At 48.9% G+C, this 27,232-nt stretch overlaps 1 pseudogene; it reads right to left on the reverse strand.

The window, feature by feature from the left end:
• The window catches only part of LOC125535273, a 79,342-nt pseudogene extending 65,554 nt beyond the window's left edge, over positions 1-13,788 (reverse strand).
• Between the last annotated feature and the right edge of the window lie 13,444 nt (positions 13,789-27,232).

Here is a 27,232-nt window from a genome sequence, read left to right on the forward strand (position 1 = left end):
GATGGAGACTGCGGACATCATTCGTCATCACGGACCCTTGTTGGCAAGGCGTTCCGCAGTGGGTTTTACTGGCCCACCGCGCTCAATGACGCCGTTGAACTAGTGAAGGCTTGTGGGGCCTGCTAGTTCCACGCCAAGTAGATCCATTAGCCGGCAGGGGGCTTGCAGACTATCCCCCTTTCGTGGCCATTCGCAGTCTGGGGGCTCGACATCTTGGGTCCGTTTCCTCGGGCGCCAGGGGGCTACCGCTACCTTTACGTTGCCGTGGACAAGTTCATCAAGTGGGCAGAAGTGGAGGTTGTCCGCACCATTCTTGCGGGTTCTGCAGTCAAATTCATCAAGGGCATCATGAGCCGGCTCGGGGTGCCGAATCGCATCATCATGGACAACGGTTCGCAGTTCACCAGTAACCTCTTCAAAACATACTGTGCTAACCTTGGAACGCAGATATGCTACGCTTCAGTGGCGCACCCCCGAAGCAACGGCCAGGCCGAGCAAGCCAATGCAAAGGTCCTAAGGGGCCTCAAGACCAGGACGTTCAAGAAGAAGCTGGAGGCTTGCGACAGAGGTTGGTATGACGAACTGCAGTCCGTGTTGTGGTCCATCCGCACCACCGCGACCAAGCCGACTGGAGAGACCCTGCTCTTCCTGGTCTACGGAGCAGAAGCAGTCCTCCCTCACGAGGTCAGACGTCGCTCCGCGCGGGTCCTGGCGTTCGATGAGGCGCAGTAGGACGCCATGCGGGGGACGGACCTCGTGCTAGGGGAGGAGCATCGCCGGGAAGCCGCGCTGCGAGCGGCGAGGTACCAACAAGCACTGCGGCGATATCACTGCCGCAACATCCGCCCCAGGACTCTTGAGGTAGGAGACCTCGTGCTCAGGCGGGTTCTCTCCAGGGAGGGATTGCACAAGCTCTCTCCCATGTGGGAGGGCCCGTTCAAGGTTGTTCATGTTTCCAGGCCCAGCTCCGCGTGCTTGGAGACTCAAGAGGGAGTGCCGGTCCAGAATGCATGGAAAATCCGGCACCTCCGGAGGTTCTACCCCTGAAAAGGCCCGGAGCCTGTGAAGCAAGGCGAGTGCCTGTGAAGCTATCGCGTTTTGGAAAAGGCCCGGAGCCTGTGAAGCAAGGTGAGTGCCTGTGAAGCTATCACGTTTTGGAAAAGGCCCGGAGCCTGTGAAGCAAGGCGAGTGCCTGTGAAGCTATCGCGTTTTGGAAAAGGCCCAGAGCCTGTGAAGCAAGGCGAGTGCCTGTGAAGCTATCGCGTTTTGGAAAAGGTCCGGAGCCTGTGAAGCAAGGAGAGTGCCTGTGAAGCTATCGCGTTTTGGAAAAGGCCTGGAGCCTGTGAAGAAGGCCAGCGCCTGTGAAGCTCGCCGCCCATGACACTCTCACGTAATAATGAGTTGGGGCTATACACGCCCCGGAGTCTCAGGAGCGCCGGCCTCAGACCCTGGGGCTCCCTCCCACGCCCAGTGGCAGCACTTAGCACCGCGCTGGTGAGAAGACGTCGAAGACTAGACTAGGTGCCGGACGCGGCTTTTCATTTGCTTTCCGCAGTTGGCTTGTTCCTCTTTGCTTGGGGTTTTATTGAAGTTGCTGCCGTCTTTGGCTTGCGGTTCTTCGGCTTTTCGCTCTCCTGCCTCGGTTTCTCTTGTGCAAGGCCTCGCGAGGGGGAGAGACGAGCGCCCTCGCGAGTGTTCCTATCCTAGTCACTCAAAGAGTTCGTGACTTGGGCCCCTTACAGGAGCACCCCTCCAGTCCGTGCCCCACGGGCACCGCGACACAAACAAAGGGCCTGGGTCGGTCGCCCCCCCCCCCCACGGCCGAGGCCGGGAACTATCCACGCTCGGGCACATAGCCGGAAGGTATGGTAACGAAGGCAAAACGATGATTAACAAGCAATAACCCAAACACGCCCCCGCGGGGCTCCACACTATTGTCTTTGTTACGCAGGAAAAAGGGAAAAGGAAGAACAAATCTGGCGCGGCTCGCCTCACACCGGCCCGCAGGGAAGGCCCGAGCTGCCTCCGGAGCTTAGGCGGACTCCCTCTCGCGCTTCACCAGGGCGCGGCGGCGGGTGGACACATCGCCACCCCCCAAGCAGACACGACGATGTCGAGGCTGATCGCGGCCACCGCTAGAGGAGTCGCCGCCTAAAGAAGAATCGGAGAAGCTTGGGGAACCCCGAACGCCGCCAGCCGTGCGAGCGCTGCTCTCTCCATCATCACCGGAGCTGGGTTCCCAGCCGTGGTCATCACCCTCGGGGCAACACCCTGCGCGGCGACCATCTTCCCCAAACACCCTCACGTAGAGGGTGACGTCGCCGTCGAACTTGAAGTGCAGGGTGCACCGACGGCTCAGGCCACGCGCGCGGGCAAAACGTCAGCCAACCGCGGGCCAGGGACAGGCTCCCGGCCACGGAGACCTCCAAAGAGACCCATCAGGCCCGGCTGCAGCAGCCGTCAGCCTGGAGCCAAAGGCCGCCCGAGGCGCCGGCCGGGAGCTCGCCGAGGAGAAAGCGAGGAAGCGGGAGCCGGGTGCTAGCCGGCTCCGCCGACCACATGATGAACTCCGGCAGCACTTCAGCAGCACGAACGCGCGGCCTGGGGGGACGCGCAGCCGGAGCGCGCCCCCCCGGCTGCAGCAATCCGCCCGTCGCCGTGCTGAAGATCGCCTCCACGGCCGTGGGGAGCCACCGTGGTGGCCAAAGGATGCTAGCGAGGGCGCCCTCGGCCGCGCTTGGGTGGGGGAGAGGCGGGCTCAACCCGGCAAGCCTTCCCCTTCTCGGCGGCTGAGAACCTCCTCGACGGGGCCATGAAGAAAAAGGATAAGCAAGGGGGGATGAACTAGAAGGGCGCGCGCCGGTCCGTACTTATGGCTGGCGATGGCCAACCAACGGCCCCCACGATCGCAGGTAATTATGACCCGCTTTGCATGCAGGGACTTGTCCAATCTGTGCAGTTGCCAAGGCGCCGTGGGGAAGTGGCGACGCCCACGTCCAATCAACCGCCACGCGGCGCCCAAGGCCGAAGGCTGTTAGGGCCCGCGGCGCTTCGCTCTTGCCCTTCCACCTCCCTGCACGGCCAAGTCCGGGCGCGCCTTGGGCCCGGGGGCTACTGTCGGTGTTCTGGGAATGGGGGTCCCCAGACTTGCCTGCCTGCGGCGTGGCTCAAAGGGGGGCCCAGCACGGCCCATCTTCACCAACACAAACTCAAGACCCTCGCGTGGGGCCAAGCCTCGCGGGGCGGACGACACGGAGCTTCCTCAGGCACGGCCTCGTCAGGCTGGCTCACGAGGAGGCGGAGAGATCAAGGCGGGGTACCTCGCGAGGTGCCCGTGACGCAAGCCATGACGACTCAGGGTGCCAGGCGGGTGCCAGCCCGCGCAGCGTCCTCCTTTCCTCTTTGGTGCAAAGGGGGCAAGCGCAGCCGCGGAGTACCGAGGCATCAGGCAAAGGTTGCCATTTTGGTGCAACGAGACCAAGACCAGGAGGACCACGAGACGGAGGTCACCATGGAGCCTAAGACGGCGTCATCACCAGAGCTTTGCGTAGGCGAAGACTACTTTTGTCAGGATAGTTGATACTTGCTGTCCCCTTTCAAATTAGCCCGCCATTGTTGGCTCCCTTCCCACTCAATATTTGGGGAGAGGACCAGGGCCACTATAAATAGGACTGGCCACCCACGTAGCAAGGGGTTCGGCTCAGTCTCCTCCAAGGGCTCGACAAGTAGAGAGGTGGTAAGCAGAGAGAGAGAGTGAGATAGAGAAAGGTGGCTGAACTCCTCCTAGCAGTTCATGGCCCCAGCCAAGAACAGACCCTTGCGAGGCTGTTCTTCCTTGTACAGTTCATCATCATCAGCCCAAGAGGCAATCCACCACACCACACACTGGAGTAGGGTATTACACCACAACGGTGGCCCGAACCAGTATAAACCCTGTGTCCCTTGTGTTGTTCTTTTCATAGCTTTGATCCTAGTGTGGTGGAGGGGTGCAGGAAGGTAGGAGGCGAAATCTCTGCGCGCACCCCAGTGTTCGAACCTCAAGGGAATGCCGGAACCCGAAATCCGACACATAATCTCATAGTCATAGAACATGTATAAGTTATGAAGAAAGCAATAACAACAAACTAAACGATCAAGTGCTAAGCTAACGGAATGGGTCAAGTCAATCACATCATTCTCTTAATGATGTGACCCCGTTAATCAAATGACAACTCATGTCTATGGCTAGGAAACTTAACCATCTTTGATTCAACGAGCTAGTCAAGTAGAGGCATACTAGTGACATATTGTTTGTCTATGTATTCACACATGTATTATGTTTCCGGTTAATACAATTCTAGCATGAATAATAAACATTTATCATGATATAAGGAAATAAATAATAACTTTATTATTGCCTCTAGGGCATATTTCCTTCAGTCTCCCACTTGCACTAGAGTCAATAATTTAGTTCACATCGCCATGTGATTTAATACCAATAGTTCACATCACCATGTGATTAACACCCATAGTTCACATCGACATGTGACCAACACCCAAAGGGTTTACTAGATTCAATAATCTAGTTCACATCGCTATGTGATTAACACCCAAAGAGTACTAAGGTGTGATCATGTTTTGCTTGTGAGAGAAGTTTAGTCAACGGGTCTGCCACATTCAGATCCGTAAGTATTTTGCAAATTTCTATGTCAACAATGCTCTGCACGGAGCTACTCTAGCTAATTGCTCCCACTTTCAATATGTATCCATATTGAGATTTAGAGTCATCTGGATTAGTGTCAAAATTTGCATCGACATAACCCTTTACGACGAACCTTTTGTCACCTCCTTAATCGAGAAACATATCCTTATTCCACTAAGGATAATTTTGACTGTTGTCCAGTGATCTACTCCTAAATCACTATTGTACTCCCTTGCCAAAAACAGTGTAGAGTATACAATAGATCTGGTACACAGCATGGCATATTTTATAGAACCTATGGCCAAGGCATAGGGAATGACTTTTATTCTCTTTCTATCTTCTGCCGTGGTCGGGCTTTGAGTCTTACTCAACTTCACACCTTGTAACACAGGCAAGAACTCCTTCTTTGACTGTTCCATTTTGAACTACTTCAAAATCTCTTGTCAAGGTATGTACTCATTGAAAAACTTATCAAGCGTCTTGATCTATCTCTATAGATCTTGATGCTCAATATGTAAGTAGCTTTACCGAGGTCTTTCTTTGAAAAACTCCTTTCAAACACTCCTTTATGCTTTGCAGAATAATTCTACATTATCTCCGATCAACAATATGCCATTCACATATACTTATCAGAAGTGTTGTAGTGCTCCCACTCACTTTCTTGTAAATACAGGCTTCACCGCAAGTCTGTATAAAACTATATGCTTTGATCAACTTATCAAAGCATATATTCCAACTCCGAGATGCTTGCACCAGTCCATAAATGGATCGCTGGAGCTTGCATGTTTTGTTAGCACCTTTAGGATTGACAAAACTTTCTGGTTGCATCATATACAACTCTTCTTTAATAAATCCATTAAGGAATGCAGTTTTGTTTATCCATTTGCCAGATTTCATAAAATGCGGCAATTGCTAACATGATTCGGACAGACTTAAGCATAGATACGAGTGAGAAACTCTCATCGTAGTCAACACCTTGAACTTGTCGAAAACCTTTTTTGCGACAATTCTAGCTTTGTAGATAGTAACACTACTATCAGCGTCCGTCTTCCTCTTGAAGATCCATTTAATCTCAATGCCTCGCCGATCAATGGGCAAGTCAATCAAAGTCCATACTTTGTTCTCATAGATGGATCTCATCTCAGATTTCATGGCCTCAAGCCATTTCGCGGAATCTGGGCTCATCATCGCTTCCTCATAGTTCGTAGGCTCATCATGGTCAAGTAACATGACCTCCAGAACAGGATTACCGTACCACTCTGGTGCGGATCTCACTCTGGTTTACCTACGAGGTTCGGTAGTAACTTGATCTAAAGTTACATGATCATCATCATTAGCTTCCTCACTAATTGGTGTAGTAGTCACAGGAACAGATTTCTGTGATGAACTACTTTCCAATAAGGGAGCAGGTACAGTTACCTCATCAAGTTCTACTTTCCTCCCACTCACTTCTTTCGAGAGAAACTCCTTGTCTAGAAAGGATCCATTCTCAGCAATGAATAACTTTCCTTTGGATCTGTGATAGAAGGTGTACCCAACATTTTCTTTTGGGTATCCTATGAAGACGCACTTCTCCGATTTGGGTTTGAGCTTATCAGGTTGAAACTTTTCCACATAAGCACTGCAACCTCAAACTTTAAGAAACGTCAACTTTGGTTTCTTGCCAAACCACAGTTCATATGGTGTCGCCTCAACGGATTTAGATTGTGCCATTTTTAACGTGAATGCAGCTGTCTCTAATGCATAACCCCAAAACTATAGTGATTAATCGGTAAGAAACATCATATATTGCACTATATCCAATAATAGTACGTTTATGATGTTCGGACACACCATTATGCTGTGGTGTTCTAGGTGGCATGATTTTGTGAAAATATTCCACATTGTTTTAATTGAAGACCAAACTCGTAACTCAAATATTTTACTTCTACGATCATATCGTAGAAACTTTTATTTTTGTTACGATGATTCTCCACTTCACTCTAAAATTCTCTGAACTTTCAAATGTTTCAGACTTGTGTTTCATTAAGTAGATATACTCATATCTGCTCAAATCATCTGTCAAGATCAAAAAATAATGATACCGGCCGCGAGCCTCAATATTCATCGGACCACATACATCACTATGTATGATTTCCAACAAATCTGTTGCTCGCTCCATTGTTCCGGAGAACGGAGTCTTACTCATCTTGCCCATGAGGCATGGTTCGCAAGCATCAACTGATTCATAATCAAGTGATTCCAAAAGCCCATCAGCATGGATTTTCTTCATGTGCTTTACACCAATATGACCTAAACGGCAGTGCCACAAATAAGTTGCACTATCATTATTAACGTTGCATCTTTCGGCTTCAATATTATGAAAATGTGTATCACCACGATCGAGATCCAACAAACCATTTTCATTGGGTGTATGACCATAGAAGGTTTTATTCATGTAAACAAAACAACAATTATTCTCTAACTTACATGAATAACTCTATTGCAACAAACATGATCCAATCATATTTATGCTCAACACAAACACCAAATAACATTTATTTAGGTTCAACACTAATCCCGAAAGTATAGGGAGTGTGCGATGATGATCATATCAATCTTGGAACCACTTCCAACACACATCGTCACTTCACCCTTAACTAGTCTCTGTTCATTCTGCAACTCCCGTTTCGAGTTACTACTCTTAGCAACTGAACCAGTATCAAATACTAAGGGGTTGCTATGAACACTAGTAAAATACACATCAATAATCTGTATATAAAATATACCTTTGTTCACTTTGCCATCCTTCTTATCCGCCAAATACTTGGGGCAGTTTCACTTCCAGTGACCAGTCCCTTTGCAGTAGAAGCACTTAGTCTCAGTCTTAGGACCAGACTTGGGCTTCTTCACTTGAGCAGCAACTTGCTTGTCGTTCTTCTTGAAGTTCCCTTTCTTTCCCTTTGCCCTTTTCTTGAAACTAGTGGTCTTGTTAATCATCAACACTTGATGCTCTTTCTTGATTTCTACCTTCATCGATTTCATCATCATGAAAAGCTCGGGAATTGTTTTCATCATCCCTTGCATACTATAGTTCATCACGAAGTTCTACTAACTTGGTGAAGGTGACTAGAGAATTCTGTCAATCACTATTTTATCTAGAAGATTAACTCCCACTTGATTCAAGCGATTGTAGTACCCAGACAATCTGAACACATGCTCACTGCTTGAGCTATTCTCCTCCATCTTTTAGCTATAGAATTTGTTGGAGACTTCATATTTCTCAACTCGGGTATTTGCTTGAAATATTAACTTCAACTCCTGGAACATCCATATGATCCATGACGTTCAAAACGTCTTTGAAGTCCCGATGCTAAGCTGTTAAGCATGGTGCACTAAACTATCAAGTAGTCATCATATTGAGCTAGCCAAACGTTCATGACGTCTGCATCTGCTCCTGCAATAGGTCTGTCACCTAGCGGTGCATTAAGGACATAATTCTTCTGTGCAGCAATGAGGATAAACCTCAGATCACGGATCCAATCCGCATCATTGCTACTAACATCTTTCAACTTAGTTTTCTCTAGGAACATATCAAAAATAAAATAGGGGAGCTAAACGCGAGCTATTGATCTACAACATAGATATGCTAATACTACCAGGACTAAGTTCATGATAAATTTAAGTTCAATTAATCATATTACTTAAGAACTCCCACTTAGAAAGACATCCCTCTAATCTTCTAAGTGATCACGTGATCCAAATCAACTAAACCATAACCGATCATCACGTGAAATGGAGTAGTTTTCAATGGTGAACATCACTATGTTGATCATATCTACTCTATGATTCACGCTCGACCTTTCAGTCTCAGTGTTCCGAGGCCATATCTGCATATGCTAGGCTCGACAAGTTTAACCTGAGTATTCTGCGTGTGCAAAAACTGGCTTGCACCCGTTGTAGATGGACGTAGAGCTTATCACACCCGATCATCACGTGGTGCCTGGGCACGACGAACTTTGGCAACGGTGCATACTCAGGGAGAACACTTTTATCTTGAAATTTAGTGAGAGATCATCTTATAATGCTACCGTCAATCAAAGCAAGATAATATGCATAAAAGATAAACATCACATGCAATCAAAATATGTGACATGATATGGCCATCATCATCTTGTGCCTTTGATCTCCATCTCCAAAACATCGTCATGATTTCCATCGTCACCAGCATGACACCATGATCTCCATCATCTTGATCTATATCAATGTGTCGTCACATGGTCGTCTCGCCAACTATTGCTCTTGCAACTATTGCTATCGCATAGAGATAATTGTAAAGCAATTATTTGGCGCTTGCATCTTATGCAATAAAGAGACAACCATAAGGCTTCTGCCAGTTGCCGATAACTTCAACAAAACATGATCATCTTATATAACAACTTATATCTCATCACGTCTTGACCATATCACATCACAACATGCCCTGCAAAAACAAGTTAGACGTCCTCTACTTTGTTGTTGCAAGTTTTACGTGGCTGCTACGGGCTTAGCAAGAACCGTTATTACCTACACATCAAAACCACAACGATAGTTTGTCAAGGTGGTGTTGTTTTAACCTTCTCAAGGACCGGGCGTAGCCACACTCGGTTTAACTAAAGTTGGAGAAACTGACACCCGCTTGTCACCTGTGTGCATAGCACGGCGGTAAAACCAGTCTCGCGTAAGCGTACGCGTAATGTCGGTCCGGGCCGCTTCATCCAACAATACCGCCGAACCAAAGTGTGACATGCTGGTAAGCAGTATGACCTATAACGCCCACAACTCACTTGTGTTCTACTCGTGCATATTACATCAACGCATAAAACCTGGCTCGGATGCCACTCTTGGGGAACGTAGTAATTTCAAAATTTTCCTACGCACACGCAAGATCATGGTGATGCATAGCAACGAGAGGGGAGAGTGTTGTCCACGTACCCTCGTAGACCGAAAGCGGAAGCGTTAGCACAACACGGTTGATGTAGTCGTACGTCTTCACGATCCGACCGATCAAGTACCGAACGCACGACACCTCCGAGTTCTGCACACGTTCAACTCGATGACGTCCCTCGAACTCCGATCCAGCCGAGCTTTGAGGGAGAGTTCCGTCAGCACGAGGGCGTGGTGACGATGATGATGTTCTACCGATGCAGGGCTTCACCTAAACACCGCTACGATATGATCGAGGTGGATTATGGTGGAGGGGGGCACCACACACGGCTAAGAGATCAAGAGATCAATTGCTGTGTCTATGGGGTGCCCCCTGCCCCCGTATATAAAGGAGTGGAGGAGGGGGAGGGCCGTCCCTCTCTATGGCGCGCCCTAGGGGAGTCCTACTCCCACTGGGAGTAGGATTCCCCCTTTCCTAGTAGAACTAGGAGCCCTTCCAAGTAGTAGGAGTAGGAGGGAAGGAAAGGGAAGGGAAAAGGAGAAGGAAGGAAGGGGGCGCCCCCCTCCCTAGTCCAATTTGGACCAGCCCATGGGGAGGGGTGCGGCCACCCTTTGAGGCCTTTCTCTCCTTTCCCGTATGGCCATTAAGGCCCAATACGAATTCCCGTAACTCCCTGGTACTCTCGAAAATACCCGAATCACTTGGAACCTTTCCGATGTCCGAATATTGTCGTCCAATATATCGCTCTTTACGTCTCGACCATTTCGAGACTCCTCATCATGTCCCCGATCTCATCCGGGACTTTGAACTCCTTCGGTACATCAAAACACATAAACTCATAATATAACTGTCATCGCATTTTAAGCGTGCGGACCCTACGGGTTCGAGAACTATGTGGACATGACTGAGACACGTCTCCGGTCAATAACCAATAGCGGAACCTGGATGCTCATATTGGCTCCTACATATTCTACGAAGATCTTTATCGGTCAAACCGCATAACAACATACGTTGTTCCCTTTGTCATCGATATGTTACTTGCCTAAGATTCGATCGTCGGTATCTCAATACCTAGTTCAATCTCGTTACCGGCAAGTCTCTTTACTTGTTCCGTAATACATCATTCCGCAACTAACTCATTAGTTGCAATGCTTGCAAGGCTTAAGTGATGTGCATTACCGAGAGGGCCCAGAGATACCTCTCCGACAATCGAAGTGACAAATCCGAATCTTGAAATACGCCAACCCAACAAATACCTTTGGAGACACCTGTAGAGCACTTTTATAATCACCCAGTTACGTTGTGACATTTGGTAGCACACAAAGTGTTCCTCCGGTAAACGGGATTTGCATAATCTCATAGTCATAGGAACATGTATAAGTTATGAAGAAAGCAATAGCAACAAACTAAACGATCAAGTGCTAAGCTAATGGAATGGGTCAAGTCAATCACATCATTCTCCTAATGATGTGACCCCGTTAATCAAATGACAACTCATGTCTATGGCTAGGAAACTTAACCATCTTTGATTCAACGAGCTAGTCAAGTAGAGGCATACTAGTGACATACTGTTTGTCTATGTATTCACACATGTATTATGTTTCCGGTTAATACAATTCTAGCATGAATAATAAACATTTATCATGATATAAGTAAATAAATCATAACTTTATTATTGCCTCTAGGGCATATTTCCTTCAGCACGGAGCAAAGCCCGGATCTGTACCAAACCTCAACCAGCTTCTGACTGGGAAGGTTGAATTGACTCCTCTATTCGGGCCGCAGCTGCGAGATTCTGGATCGGAGTTCGGTATACCTGAGTTGGAGGCGGAAAAAGTTGGCGTCGACTGGACTCGGGGATACGCTGCCGAGCACGCTCGTCGAGTGCACGCTGGAGGTTCTCCAGTCGAGTGCGCTCAGCCAAGTTGGCCAGGCGCGCCTCCTCCAAGGCCTGCGCCTCAGGGGTTTCTCCAACGATAGGAGTGTGGAGCGCATCCATGTTTCGGCGGCGAAGTTCTTCCCTCCGCTGCGAAGAGAGGGGTTCGGGGCGGTACTCTTCGTGAACACGCAAAGGAATCGCCACCCCCATTGCCTCCGTCTTCACGGGTGAAGCCGGGAGGACTGCATGGTCCATTGGCCATTAAAATTTCCGCCGCAGGCTCGTTGCTGTCGCACTCGGATGCAGTCTCTACAGAGCTAGTCGACAGATCGAACAAGCCGTAGAGAGTTTCGTCGGGCTTGATTGCCGCGACTTGTGGGGTGACCGACTGGCGAGCCACCACATGCCTCACCCACCGCTGAATCCTCGATCGACCGAAACGTTTACTCCGACGGACTACAGGGAGGGAGGTCAGCACAGGAGCCGACTGATACTGAGTCGACGGCTGCCGTAGGAGGATGCCACGGACGCACGCGCGAAAGTGCGTTGCCCCGCGGACGGGGAGCGCCTCGACGTCAAGTGGCGCTTCTTGGAGCCAAGCGGAGTTGTCGGCGACTAATACGAGCGCGCCGAGACGGATCTCGCGGCCCTCGGTCAAACCTCCGCCTGAAACAATGTTGATGGGGATTGGAAAAATTGCAACTTCTCCAACAAGTCGCTAAGACACCTGCCTCAAGGTGGGCGTCAACTGTCGTGGTTCTAAGTCTGACAGTAGAATGGGGGGTAGGAGAGTAGAGGCAAGATCCTAGCTATGGAGGAGTTGTACACGGAAGTTTTATGAGTTCATGCCCTTCTTGGAGGAAGTAACAGCCCTATGTCTCGGATCCCGGAGGCGGTCGACTGGATTATATGCGTGTGAGTTACAGGGGGTGCGAACCCTTGTCCCAGAGGAGGGCATGGCTTATATAGAGTGCGCCAGGACCCCAGCTCCCCTCCGTTACACAGGGTTCAATGTTCATAAAGAGAGAGCGTTACAGGTAACGTCTGTAATAAAGTGCTACGAATGATCGTTAAATATACGAGTAAATGCCCGACCGTTGCTGTCCAGAATGGCTTTAGATCTTCTTGTACGTCGAGTGGTCTTTTACATGGTCGAGTGGTTGAATAGTCGAGTGACTCAAAGAAGAAGTAGACTCCAAGTGGATGGTAGGTCGAGTGGATTGCGCTGGACGCCTTTATTGGGTCCACCTTGTTTACTCTCGAACTTCTTTGCTTCTAGGGCAAGGACCTTAGGTAGGACGTATAGGTCAGGCCTATTACCCTACCCCAGGTCTATGTCCTCATCAGTCCCTTCCTTGATGGTGTCACTGATGCTACTCAGGAAGTAAGTCTTGTCGTCCGACGGCACGATCCCAGCGTCGGCGAGGATGGCGGTGAGTTTGTGACGGGCCTTGAGCCCGAGCGCCGCCGCGAAGTAGCCGTGCTGGCCCAGGCCGGAGCAGGTGCCGTGCTTCTCCAACTCGTGGGTCCAGAACTCGATGCTCTTCCCGCCCTTGCACGCCAACGTCGGCCAGTTGGCATCCAGCTCCTTCACCAGGTCCTTGATCTCCCACAGCTGCAGGGGCTCGCTGTTGCAAAACTCCGGCCAGCACTTCTTCTTCCCCTTGGTCACCATCTCGATGACGCCGTCGAGCTCGCCTTGGGTCTTGCACTTGGCGTAGTTGGGCCAGAGCCCGTGGATGCTGAAGTCCGTCGCCGGCTTGCCGGCATCCGGGAAGCAGCACCCCTTCTTCGTGTCACAGAACGACCCCGGCCACTTGAAACAAAATTCGCACGTCCAAAAACAAGACGACCATCGTTAGATTCATCGCTTTTTTTGGAAGGAATCGCACAAATTTTAACATTGCAATGCATACCAACATCTGAACAAGATGCAATCTACAGATTGGAAATTGCTCATCGATTAGTATAGCATTATTGTTACTCACTTGCTGAACAAGGTAGAAGAAATCGAATTATTCCGCCGAGGAGACGGCCGCGAGAGAAAGCAGGAGCAGAGCCGAGAGCGCAATAGTGTTAGACTAAGTATATAGCATATATACGTGTTGTAACATAACATGTGTTTGTACGGTTCCCTCTTATAAATATATGATAGCCGTACCCACCAAGGGTATCGAGCATTGTTCCAAACCCTAGTTTGTTTAACATGGTATCAGACGACGCGTTCGATCCGCACCGTGCTTCCGCTTCCTCTGTCGCCGCCGCGTCGGCCTCCGCCGCCGTGCCGCCTCCGTCAACCCTAGCGATGGACTCGCCGTTCATGGCTTCTGCACCGCTCGCCTGGGCCCGGCCAAGTGCTTCATGCCCGCCCGCGCCTCAATCGCCAGCGCCCGCGATCGCGCGCGATGCGCCCCTGCATCCTGATCGCCAGCGCTCCGTCCCCTTCAATCGCGTGCAGATGACGCGTGATCCATCCATTGGAGTCTTACGGCGGGACTTATACGTATTCTGCGCCGCTGCCTTCCGATGGAACCCATCTGTGTGCTGCGCCGCCGGGCTCCGGTCCACCTGGTACCCAGGTCCAAGTGCCATACAGCGGCCCCTATCCACCGCCGTATGTCGCGTCATCGCCGCCGCCGTACACTGTGCTGGTGTCGTATGCCTCGTACTCCGTGGGGCCCTACAAGGCGCCGTATGGCGCGCCCTACGCTGCCCCTGTGCAGTACGTCGCGCCGCTGCAGCCCTACGGCGTACCTCCTCCGGCGTCTCACGGTCATCACCAACTCTACCGTGCGTCTCCGTCGGCCGATGCGCTGACTCCGTACAGTGCTCCTCCGACGTACGACTCGTAGCTCTCCACACCGGTGGCTGAACCAGGACCGTTCCACTTCGCTCATCTGGTGACGGTGAAGCTCTCTGCTGACAACTACCTCCTGTGGCGCGCTCAGGTGTTGCCGCTGATGCGTAGTCACTATCTCACTACTAGGAAAAGGGCTATAGATGAAATTGACACTAATGGCGCACCAAAGAAGTGATGCGCCACTACTATATACTAATGGCGCACCATGTGGTGATGCGCAGTGTGGAAGACACTAATGGCGCACCAGGCACAAGGTGCGCCACAAGTAACAATTTTTTTCATTTTTACAAACATACTAATGGCGAATCCGGGCAAAGTGCGCCATTAGTAGTTCTAACTAGTAATGGCGCACCAGCCATAGAGTGCGCCAATACTGTATTTTTTTATTCTGTTTTTTGCAAAATTACTAATGGTGCACCATTGCAAAGTGCGCCATTACTAGTTTAAACTAGTAATGGCGTACTCTGCCATGGTGCACCATTAGTATAAATCTCGATTCCACCCGCACCCTCCCCCGCTAGCTCCACCGCCGCCGACGACCCACCGCACCCTTCCCCGCTCCACCGCCGCCGACGAGCACCCCTCGCACCCTCCCCCGCTCTGGTCAAATTATGTATGCAAGAACAAACCTTTAAACAATTACTAACATTCATAACAAAAATTATTTATAACATCACCACAAATAAATCTTAACTTGGTTTACCCACTAAACTAGTTTCAATCATTCTATAAATCAGGCATAATAACTAACAAATATTTATCAGAATACAAATACATAATAATTATTTAAATGCATGGATTACTGTTTCATATTCATATTCATTTATTAAAAAAAATATACTAATGGCTCACCGGCCTGGTGGTGCGCCATTGTTATCTAAAAAAAGATTTCTAATGGCGCACCGGTGGTGGGTGCGCCATTGCTATCTAAAAAAACGATTTCTAATGGCGCACCGATGGGTGGTGCGCCATTAGTAAGCTTCCCCCTATAGCTAAGTCCTTCCTCTCCCTCGCTAGATCCATTCGTCCCTCTCTCCCTCGCCAGACACACGACGCCGCCGCCCCGACCCCCGCCGGACTCCACCCCCGCAACCCCCGCGACCCCGCACCCCCACCCCCGCCGCCCCCACGCCCCACCCCCGCCCCCCCGCCGCCCCGACCCTCAACGTTCTTCGCCTTCCTCCTCGCCGTCGGCACCGAGCAGCGACGCAGCACTGTACGCCCCCCGACCCTCCTCCTCCCCTTCCCCCTCTTCCTCCCCTCTTGCCCCCCGCCTGCGCTGGGGCTGACGGCCCCTTCTCTTTCTCGCAGGGCAAGGTCTCTGGTGCCTCTACGACACCAACGCCTCACCGTCGATCCGCGTCACCTCGTCAACCCCGGCCCCGCACGAGCTCGCCATCGTCTTCCTCTCGGTGAGCTGCACCGGTTCCCCTCCCCCCCTTCTGTTAACTGAACATTGTAAGGTTTAGGTTCTGTTAACTGAAAAAGTTTAGATTCAGAAACATTGTTGGACTAATAGGAAGTTTGTTGAACAGAGCAATCTACACCTGTAATTTCTACTGTTATGCCTTTGTTACTCCAGTCAAAATTTTCCTGTCGAAATTTTCAGTCAAGCACAACTGATCATGTAACTTGAGACCATGCCCTGTGGCATTATAATGTTTGATGCCTGCATCAACACTTCTCTGTACTACATGCGGTCGTTATAGTTGAGGGTCAAAAGTAGGGGTTAGCTTTAACATGATTAGCTAGTGCTTTCATCACAGAACACATTCTTTGAAAAGGGGATATTCTGAAGTCGATGCTTTCTCAGGATGGGAATAATAGTATGAAATACACCTGATGGAAACCTTTGTTGATTGTGATCTCTGCACATGTTTAATGTCTATGCTGTTGTGCGGCTGTTATGTGTGTCTATGTCGGTGAGCTTGTGTTATGCACTTCTGTGTTTGACAAGTAATGACTTGCAAAGATGATGATCATCTTGCTAGTTTGCTGGGTTTTGTCTCCGACCATTGTGTCGTGATGAATTTGCAGGTACCCTGAGAGGCCCTTGAGTTTGCCGGAATGTCGATTAACTTCCGTTCCGGCAAATTCGGGTACTCCATATGTCCTATTTTCAGCAAAGGTCATGCTGAAATTTTCCATGAATTTTAGCATGACTTTGCTAAAAATAGGACATATGGGGTACCTGCGACTAATGCATGGGCCGGGGTATCTTAGTACTTAATTAAGTAGGATCAACTGCCCCTTTATTCTTGCTGCATTAAACCATAGGTTTTAGGGTGCCTCAGTGTCGATAAGAACCTAAATGATGAAAGCTTAGGCTTTTAGGCTGCCTCGGCGTCGACAAACCCTGAATGATAAAACCTTGGCTTTTAGGGTGCCTCGGTGTCGATAAGAACCTAAATGATGAAAGCTTAGGCTTTTAGGGTGCCTCGGCGTCGACAAACCCTAAATGATAAAAGCTTAGCTTTTAGGATGCCTCGGTGTCGACAAACCCTAAATGATGTAGTTTTGAATTATGAACGTAGGATATGTCGTCATCGGACGACAAAAGTCTGTCGGGGGAGTGCGACTGGTGCCACGACGATCGACGTCTGTGCGACATGCCTCACCTGGACGATGATCAGCGCTTCAGCATTAAGCTCGAGGAGACCTTCGAAGTTGAAACGGTACACAACGACGACAAGTGTTATTTTCATAATTAAGCATGACTTCAACTATTTCAACGTGTAATTTTCATCTTTTACAATTCGAGTATAGCTTATCCCATGCCATGCAAGACGCTATGTCTTGGAGAGGATGGATTTTGAAGACCATGAAATTTCTGAAACAAAGAAAATTCACCTAAGGACTCATCACGATGTGGACTTTGAAGTAAATCTATATAATTCTGAGAGCGTAACCCATTTTGGTTGCAAAAATTGGGAAGCATTTTTCAAGATGTATGGTTTTGATGAGGGTATGCTTATCACCATGGATCTTGGTAATCCTGACATCAACCAAGACAATATGGACATTTGGGTCCTTGTTGATACGCCTCCAGTTCTACCGCTATGTGAGTTTCTCAAACATAGTTATTAGCTAATTTATATTGTTTATTTCAAAATAGTTGATAGCTTATTTCCATTGACAGCTTATTTTTATTGTTCAAAGAATATGCAGGAGATGGTAGACAAAACCCACTACACCGATGGCTCCGAATTAACAACTTACAAGGAGAAAAATCATCTGGTCGGATTTTGTACTGACATTGAGAATTACAATATCCACAATCAAACTCCTCAACATTATGGTAAATACGTGCCACTAGTGCATGTGTTCAACTACGGTAACTACCATGGAGATACCCTGGTAAGATTTTACTATTACGACATCCGTGCATCTTTTGCATACTTCTAAAACTAGTACATCATTGCTAACTATGAAGTTATTATTATGTTTTTCAACAGATAATCCCAGAGAATTGTGTGCCTCATTTGATGTATAACAAAAGGTAGTCTTAATGTTTTGAACATACAGCCAGGTCATCCTACGAATCTCAACTGTCCATACGAGATTTCTAAAAGAAGTGGAGACATGAAAATCAAAGGATGGAAAAAATGTATGGACAGTCGTAAGGAGATTCTTGGAAGCAAAAGGAAGCGAAGCGCAAGAATTGGAGACAGGATGTTCTCCATTCTCCATAATGGAGTCTATATTGTTTTATGCTATTTTAGCTTAAATAGGGTATTTAGGTCCTGCCTAATACTGATGATCATGTGCTAAGAACAATTAAGTTGGGTTGGTTCGATGACTATCAAGATGATGATCGTATGACTTGTTATTAATAACGAGTAGAAGTTGTATGATGATGATTAGTAGGACTTGTTAGGATTAGTATTACTTCCGACAAACTCGTTACTCGCGGTCTCGAGACTTGTAATGTTCTATCTTTGTTCGGTCTTTTGAATTCGGAGACTAATATGATGAATTGTATTCGGAGACTAATCTTCTATTGTATTCGATGAATCTGCTCTTGTTGTGGGGTGCTGTCTATATTATGTCCAATAATATATTTTGTAACTTGTGCAAAATTTAGAAAAGTAAAAAAAACCTAATATTCATACTAATGGCGCATCACCCAACAGTGCGCCATTAGTATGCTAGATACTAATGGCGCACTGCGTGGTGCGCCATTAGTATACCAGATACTAATGGTGCACCGGTGGTGCGCCATTAGTAAGAAATACTAGTGGCGTGATACTAATGGCGCACCAGTAGTGCGCCATTAGTAGGCAAAACTGGTGCGCCATTAGTAGCCCTTTTCCTAGTAGTGTCTCGAGGGGTATGTCGACGGTACGCTGCCGTGTCCCCCGGCCACTGTTCCGGTGCCCTCGGCCACTGGTGGCTCCGTCATGGTGCCCAACCCTGCTCATCGTCGGTGGATTGCTCAGGATCAGGCTATTCTGGGTGCTATTCAGTCCTCGCTCACTCCTTCCATGGCTGGCATGGTGGTCTTTGCCACGACGTCGAGGGATGCATGGGCTACCCTCGATACTAGCTTCTCCTCGCAGTCGCTGGCCGGTTCTTCTGCCATTCGTAATCAGCTAGGTGAGGTCAAGAAAAATGTTCTCTCCATTACAGCCTTCTTCAACAAGGTCAAAAGCTTGGCTGACACACTGTCCTCAATTGGGAAGCCCCTCCGTGACGCGGAGTTTACTTCATTTATTCTCAATGGCCTTGATGAGGACTATGACTCTCTTGTTGAAAACGTCAACGGACGTGACACGCCGATGCCGCCTCGTGACCTCTACGCCCGCCTCCTCAGCACGGAGCAGCGGCTCGCCGCTCGCCGCTCAGTTGGAGTCTACAGGGAGGGCCCGTCTGCGAACACTGCTCTCCGCACCGGTGGCCGTGGTGCTAAGCAGAAACCGCCTCCGTCCTCGGGCAACCAGCCTCGTCCGCCCGCTTCAGCTCCTCCAATGGCCAGCCGCAAGCGGCTCCACTGCGAGGCGTGTGGCGGTGGGGTGGAGTGTCAGCTTTGCGGCATTGAGGGACACTTGGCGTCTCGGTGCCATCGTTGGTTTAAACGTGACTTCCTTGGCATTGGGAATAATGGGAAGGGCAACGAGAAGCAAGCCGCTCTCGCCACACATGACCCTGGGTTCACTCCTTCATATTATGTGGATCCTGCCTTGTACATGGACACAGGCGCAACAGATCACCTGACGAGCCAGCTTGACAAGTTGGCTACTCGCCAGCCCTACACCGGTCATGATCAGGTCCGCACTGCCAATGGATCAGGTATGCCCATCTCACATGTTGGTCAGGCATCTCTTCTTTCGCGTACCACTAAAACTTTGCGTCTCCTTGATGTCCTTCGTGTTCCTTCAGTCACACGTAATTTACTCTCGGTTCCTAAATTGACTTATGACAACAATGTGTTTGTTGAGTCCATTTCATTTTTTGTTAAGGACTGGGACACGAGGGCCGTTCTTCTTAGTGGTCGAGCTCGCGATGGCTTATATGTGCTTGATGTACCACGAGCGCTTGATGTGCCACGAGTATCTCAAGTTTTCAGTGGTGTTCGGGTGTCGTTGTCACAGTGGCATTCTCGCCTTGGTCATCCTGCCACTCCCATTGTGCGCCATGTGCTGCATCGTCATCGTCTTCCAGTTGAGTCTAGTAATAAGGAGTTTCTAGTGTGTGATGCTTGTCAACAAGGCAAGAGTCATCAGTTGCTTTTTTCTGTATCGAGTCTGTTGTTAAGGCTCCTCTCGAACTTGTGTTTTCGGATGTGTGGGGCTATGCCCAAACTTCTGTTAGTGGTCACAACTATTATGTCAGTTTCATCGATGCTTTCAGTCGCTTTACTTGGATTTATCTCATTAAGCGCAAATCTGATGTGTTTCATGTCTTTATGCAATTTCAAGCACATGTTGAGCGGTTGCTTAAGCACAAAATCATTCATGTCCAGTCTGACTGGGGGGTGAATACCGTAATCTTAACACCTTCTTTCAGAAGCTTGGCATCTCTCACCATGTGTCCTATCCTCATACACATCAGCAGAACGGTGCAGCTGAGCGCAAGCACCGTCATATAGTTGAAACTAGTCTAACACTTCTTGCACATGCCTCTGTCCCGTTTCGGTTCTGGAGTGATGCTTTTGTTACTGCTTGTTTTTTGATAAATAGGATTCCCGCACGACTTCTTCACATGAAGTCTCCTCTAGAAGTGTTGCTCCATGAAACTCCAGACTACTCCTTCCTTAAAGTGTTCGGTTGTGCGTGTTGGCCGCATCACCGCCCATACAATAAGCATAAACTTGAGTATCGATCCAAAAAATGTGTATTCCTTGGGTACAGTCCTCTCCACAAAGGTTACAAGTGTCTCCACCTTCCAACAAATCGTGTTTACATTTCTCGTGATGTTGTGTTCGATGAGACTGTCTTCCCTTTTTCCACGCTCACATCTCCCACTGATACTCCCGTCACCAAGTTGCACTCTTTTCCAGTTTTGCCTGATCAATTTGTAGATGCTGCATATTCTCCTCTGTTGTTGCCTAACCATGGTGCAGGGACTGGACGAGGTGCTCGACTTGAGCTTCTTGATGATGATGCTAATGCGGCCTCGACTGTGCCAGCTGTCGCTGCGCCGGCTGACCCCGTTGATACGCCGGCCGCCTCCCCCGACACTGATCATACATGCATGCCTCATGCATGTGGCCTCGATGGGGCGCCCACGTCACCTGGCGGCCTTGCAGTCTCCTGGGCTGACGACCCCCGTAGCGACGGACACTGCGATGGACCCCGCGACACCCACATCGCCTGGGCTGGCGTCTGCGCGGTCGCCCGGGTCGGCTGACCCCGCAGCCCTGTCACTTGGGTCGGCGGCCTCGTCGGCTGGTGCCTCGGGTTCGTCCTCGTTGCCTGGCCCGTCGTCACCAACCATGCCCAGCCTGTCTTCGCCAACTACTCCAGGCTCGGGTACGACAGTGACTACCTCACCGGCTGCGATCATTGACTCGCCTGACAGCGTGTCTTCTTCGTCTCTGTTGGACAGTGGCTCCCGTGTGGTGGCTGCTCCACCGCCGCCTCAGTCGGCCGTCTTGCGTCCTCATACTCGCAGCAAGAGTGGCATCTTCCAACCGAAGAAGCTCACTGACGGTACTGTCGCATGGCTTGCGGCCTGTGTTGCTCATGCTGAAGCCGATCCTACAACTGAACCACGACATTTCCAGGCAGCGCTTGGCATTCCTCATTGGCGTGCTGCTATGGAGCAGGAGATCCATGCTCTCCAAAGAAAAAACACTTGGCATTTGGTTCCACCTCCATCTGGTGTCAATATCATTGATTCTAAATGGGTTTTCAAGGTGAAGAAACATGCTGATGGCTCCATTGAGAGGTACAAGCCACGCCTGGTTGCCAAGGGATTCAAACAACGGTATGGCATTGATTATGAAGACACGTTCGGTCCTGTTATTAAACCAACTACGATTCGTGTTCTTCTTTCCTTGGCTGTTACTCGAGGATGGTCGCTTCGACAACTTGACGTTTAGAATGCCTTTCTTCACGGAGTTCTGGAAGAAGAGGTTTACATGCGTCAGCCACTAGGTTTTGTTGATCCTGCTCGGCCACATCACTTATGTCGCCTTGTCAAGGCTCTCTATGGTCTAAAGCAGGCCCCTCGTGCGTGGCATGCACGTCTTGGCACTGCTCTTCGTGCGCATGGGTTTGTGCCTTCTACAGCAGACACATCTCTATTTATTCTTCAGCGACCTGAGGTGACTATGTAAATTCTGGTCTATGTTGATGATATCATACTTGTCAGTTCATCCGCTGCTGCTACGGATCGACTTGTGTCCTCTCTTGGTGCTGAATTTGCTGTTAAGGATCTTGGGAGACTGCATTATTTTTTGGGTCTGGAGGTGCTTCGTTCTGATGGTGGCTTGACTCTTACTCAAAAGAAGTATTCTCAGGATCTCCTACGCCGTGCTGGTATGTTGCAGTGTAAGGCTGCTATGACTCCCACGTCTGCCACAGACAAACTGACAGCTTTTGATGGTGACTTGCTCTCTCCTGCGGATGCCACTGAATACCGCAACATTGTTGGTGGGCTGCAGTACTTGCTCATTACTCGTCCAGACATATCATTTGCTGTTAATCGTGTGTGCCAGTACCTTCATGCACCACGTGACTCTCACTGGTCGGCCGTTAAGCGCATCTTGCGCTATGTCCGTCACACTGGTTCATATGGCCTTCATCTTCAGCCTGCATCTTCTGGCTTGATCTCAGCATTTTCTGATGCCGATTGGGCTGGTAGTCCTGATGATCGGCGATCCACAGGGGGACATGCTATGTTCTTTGGACCTAACTTGATCGCCTGGCAAGCTCGCAAGCAAGCTACAGTGTCTCGGAGTAGTACTGAAGCTGAGTACAAAGCAGTTGCTAATGCCACAGCTGAGATCATGTGGGTGCAGTCTTTGCTTCGGGAGTTGAGGGTCTCTCCGACTCAGCCGCCTGTCTTTTGGTGTGATAACATTGGTGCCACATATCTTTCATCCAATCCAGTATTTCATGCCCGAACAAAGCACATCGAAGTTGACTATCACTTTGTGAGGGAACGTGTTGCTCAGAAGCTTCTTCAGATCAAGTTTGTTTCTTCTAAGGATCAACTTGCTGATATCTTCACTAAAACCTTGCCCTTGCCTTCTTTTGAGGGTTGTCGACGCAATCTTAATCTTCTGAGTGTTTCAGGACATAGTTAAGATTGAGGAAGGGTGTTAGACTAAGTATATAGCATATATACGTGTTATAACATAACCTGTATTTATACGGTTCCCTCTTATAAATATATGACGGCCGTGCCCATCAAGGGTATCGAGTATTGTTCCAAATCCTAGTTTGTCTAACAAACAGCAAGCTTCATCTTCACTTATCAACGTTGATGTGTAGTTGCAGCTTGATCACGGCTACTTATAGCACGACGTAATGTAAAGTTTGAGAAGAAAATGGACGTGAGTAAGGAGCACGAGGTTGCAACTTGCAACGGAGCAGTGGCACTTTGTTATGTTGTGGGTTGGAGAAGACCCCAATTATTGGCATGCACTTTTTTTTTAGAAACTATTGGCATGCACTTAGTTCGGACAAAAAGGTTTTAAACATATTTCCGACAAAAGGTAATCTTGGAATATGCTATTTGACGTTTAAGTTTTTTTTAAACATGGTATAATCAAAGTCGCTCACATACACAAGCATACACACACCTCTGTAACGCTACGCATAAGTCGGCCACTCCAGCTGAGTGACTGATTTAATGGGCTGGCCCATCTAGCTCCACCACTCTATTCTGATTTTGTGATCTTGCAGCTGTTTTTATTTATTTTTCTAAATTTTATTAAAAAAAGTGATACTATTGATTTTTAAATTCTTAAACAAAATTTCAAAAATATCCAGTTTTATGTATTTACATTTTTTTAAAAAATTTCGAAATCCGTGAGCAATTTTTGAAATTTGCACTTTTTAGAAGAATCACAAATATTTTTCAAATCTGTGAACTTTTCAGAAATTGGTAAACATTTTTTTAATTATGAGAATTTTCAAATTCATGAATATTTCTCAGTTTTTGAAATAAAAAGAATAGTCAAAAGTTTCAAATTTCTGAATATTTTTTCAAATTCATAATTTTTTTCCTAAACTTATGAATATTTTAAAAATTTGTGAACTACTTGCAAACTTGCGAACATTTGTTGATTTCCCCATTTTTCAGATTTTTAGAAAAAATGATTTTTTTTTCGTAAACCAGCAGAGCGACAATAGCTGGCATGGGGAGCATGCGTGAGAAGTGACCGAGCTGCCGCGAGCGAGCGAGACGAGGCAAGGAAACACCAATTTTGGGTCGCGGTACAGTACACTCGCGTTGCAAGGAAACATGCAAGCCATGAGATGATGGCATGTGGCGGCAATTCGACGGGCGCCACAAGAATCTGAGGGTTAGGTTGTGGCATTAATGGTTGAGCACCCGTCGCCAGTAGTGTGTGGGAGGACGGACTGCTTCAAACGCATGGCGCGAAGAGGAAGAAGTTAAAACTTCCCTCCCGAGCTTACAATTGGATTTGGAGCCAGCTGTAAATGAGCCCTCATCACTAGCTACACTCCCTCCCGAGCGGACAATATGGAGGCTGCGAGACCACATATTGACACTCTAAAAATTATGTCGATGATGGGGTGGATGACTGACTCTTCTATAGTGGTTGTTAGCCTCCTGCCTCCATATAAGAGGTTATTATTCAGTTCGGAGGTTTTCGGCGACTGAGACAGGATCTACTGGGATCGATGGCAGTTTGACAACTTCTAAATATCGATGGATCAGTTTTTATTTTCTTTTTTCTGCCTACGGGTCTGGATTCATTATAAAAGTTTGCCAGAAGTATAAACTTCCCAAACATAATAAAATTACATTGAGATAATTTCAGCTATGTCTTAAAACGGTACAATAGTTGCAGTGTGTTCGAGGTGGTTTGGAGCTCCAACGTCTCGGTTCCGGTGACTAGTGGCCTCATGTACACCTATCCTTTGCACGTGACAAATGTCTTGTCTCTATACTTTCTGCTTGCTGGCAGAGTCAGCGCTCCTGGAGCGAGAGGGTGGAGGGTCCTCACATCCGACAATTTGATGGTGATGGTGTGACAAAGTCCGGTGGTTTATTTGAGGTGGTGTGTGTTTGCTTTTCAACAGTGGCCTTGACTATGTCTTGCGCTGGTCCGGCCTCCCCGTGTTTCTTCTTAATGGCTTATCGAAAGCGTCTAATAGTTGCACTCATCGTGCTTCTTAGCATGCTCGGTTTGTTTTTGTTGTGTCTTTGTTTGATGAGTCTGTATGTGTATGTCTTCAGTACTCTATATTGTTAGATTGTGTGACTTATTTATAAAACAGTGCGAAAGCCTCTTTAAAAATCATACATTCTAAGTTTGGCCATAGTGGCAGTAAGGCAAGTTTGTTTGTGTGGCAAGTAATTAATGGGGAGAGAGGTGTTTGTAGTGACATAAGATATTACCGTAACATCACACAATCCAAGGTAAAATGAGTCTACAACCTAATAAATGCAACTATATATCATACTAATTCTATGACACTAGTCTAAGCTACTCCCCACTATGAGTAGCCTAACCAGCACACTAGAGTATCTTCAGTCGAGCTCCCCAAACCCACCCTATGCGCTCGAGCGAATGGCCCGTTCACTGAATGGTCACAAAATCCCGACCCAGATGGGCTCCTCATACCAGCCCTATATGCGCGAGCTAACGAGCATCCCTCATATCCAGCCCAAATCTGGGGCACATATGAGGAGGCCCGGACACGCCCGGGCGCATCTGTGACGTCGGATCCGACAGGCATGACCAACCATAATTTGCACCAAATTGATCAAGTCCACCAAATCCGTCGCCCTTCATATGCCATTGTCTACCATTTCCCGCGCCCTAGCCGTCGCCGTCTTCTACCCTTGCTCCTCCATCTGCGCTGCCACCCTACCAACCACCCTAGATGTCGTTGTCGAGTACCCCGTCCCCCACCTCTTCCCAGGATATTAACTCTGCGTCGTCCATGGGGTTCCCATCCGTGGCGTTGAGCTGCAGGCCAGAGAACATCCGCCGGAGGGAGCGGTGACGAAAGCAGCGCAAGAGGGAAGCGGCGGGGTAAGGAGTTCCGGACAAGGATGTTGTGGACCTTGAGGAGGATATGTAAGCTCCACTGCACTTGGTCGCCTCACGCCCGTCCATCCAGTCGTCAATAATGAAGTCACCATCTGCCCTGCCCGACGTCCGATTGGAGGATTCCAGATAGATTTGTTGGGGAACGTAGCAGAATTTTAAAATTTTCTACGCATCACCAAGATCAATCTATGGAGTCATCTAGCAACGAGGGAGACAGGAGTGCATCTACACACCCTTGTAGATCGCGCGCGGAAGCGTTCAAGAGAACGGGGTTGATGGAGTCGTACTCGACGTGATCCAAATCACCGATGACCTAGCGCCGAACGGACGGCACCTCCGCGTTCAACACACGTACGGTTGGGAAGACGTCCCCTCCAACTTGATCCAGCAAGGGGAAAGGAGAGGTTGATGAAGATCCAGCAGCACGACGGCGTGGTGGTGAAAGCAACGGTGATCTCGGCAGGGCTTCGCCAAGCACAGGGAGACGGAGGAGTGTCACGGGAGGGAGAGGGAGAGGCCAGGGGCTAGGGTGCGGCTGCCCTCCCTCCCCCACTATATATAGGGTCCCTAGGGGGCGGCGGCCCTAGGAGATCCAATCTCCTAGGGGGGCGGCGGCCAAGGGGGTGGCTTTCCCCCCAAGGCAAGTGTGGCGCCCCCCACCCCTAGGGTTTCCAACCCTAGGCGCAGGGGGAGGCCCAAGGGGGGCCCACCATCCCACTAGGGGCTGGTTCCCCTCCCACTTCAGCCCATGGGGCCCTCCGGGATAGGTGGCCCCACCCGGTGGACCCCCGGAACCCTTCCGGTGGTCCCGGTACAATACCGATTACCCCCGAAACTTTCCTGATGGCCGGAACTTGACTTCCTATATATAAATCTTCACCTCCGGACCATTCCTGAACTCCTCGTGACGTCCGGGATCTCATCCGGGACTCCGAACAACTTTCGGGTTACCGTATACTAATATCTCAACAACCCTAGCGTCACCGAACCTTAAGTGTGTAGACCCTACGGGTTCGGGAGACACGCAGACATGACCGAGACGACTCTCAGGTCAATAACCAACAACGGGATCTGGATACCCATGTTGGCTCCCACATGCTCCTCGATGATCTCATCGGATGAACCACGATGTCGAGGATTCAATCAATCCGTATACAATTCCCTTTGTCAATCGGTACGTTACTTGCCCGAGACTCGATCGTCGGTAT

Source organism: Triticum urartu, chromosome 2 (assembly GCF_003073215.2).
Source record: "Triticum urartu cultivar G1812 chromosome 2, Tu2.1, whole genome shotgun sequence".
NCBI lineage: Eukaryota > Viridiplantae > Streptophyta > Magnoliopsida > Poales > Poaceae > Triticum > Triticum urartu.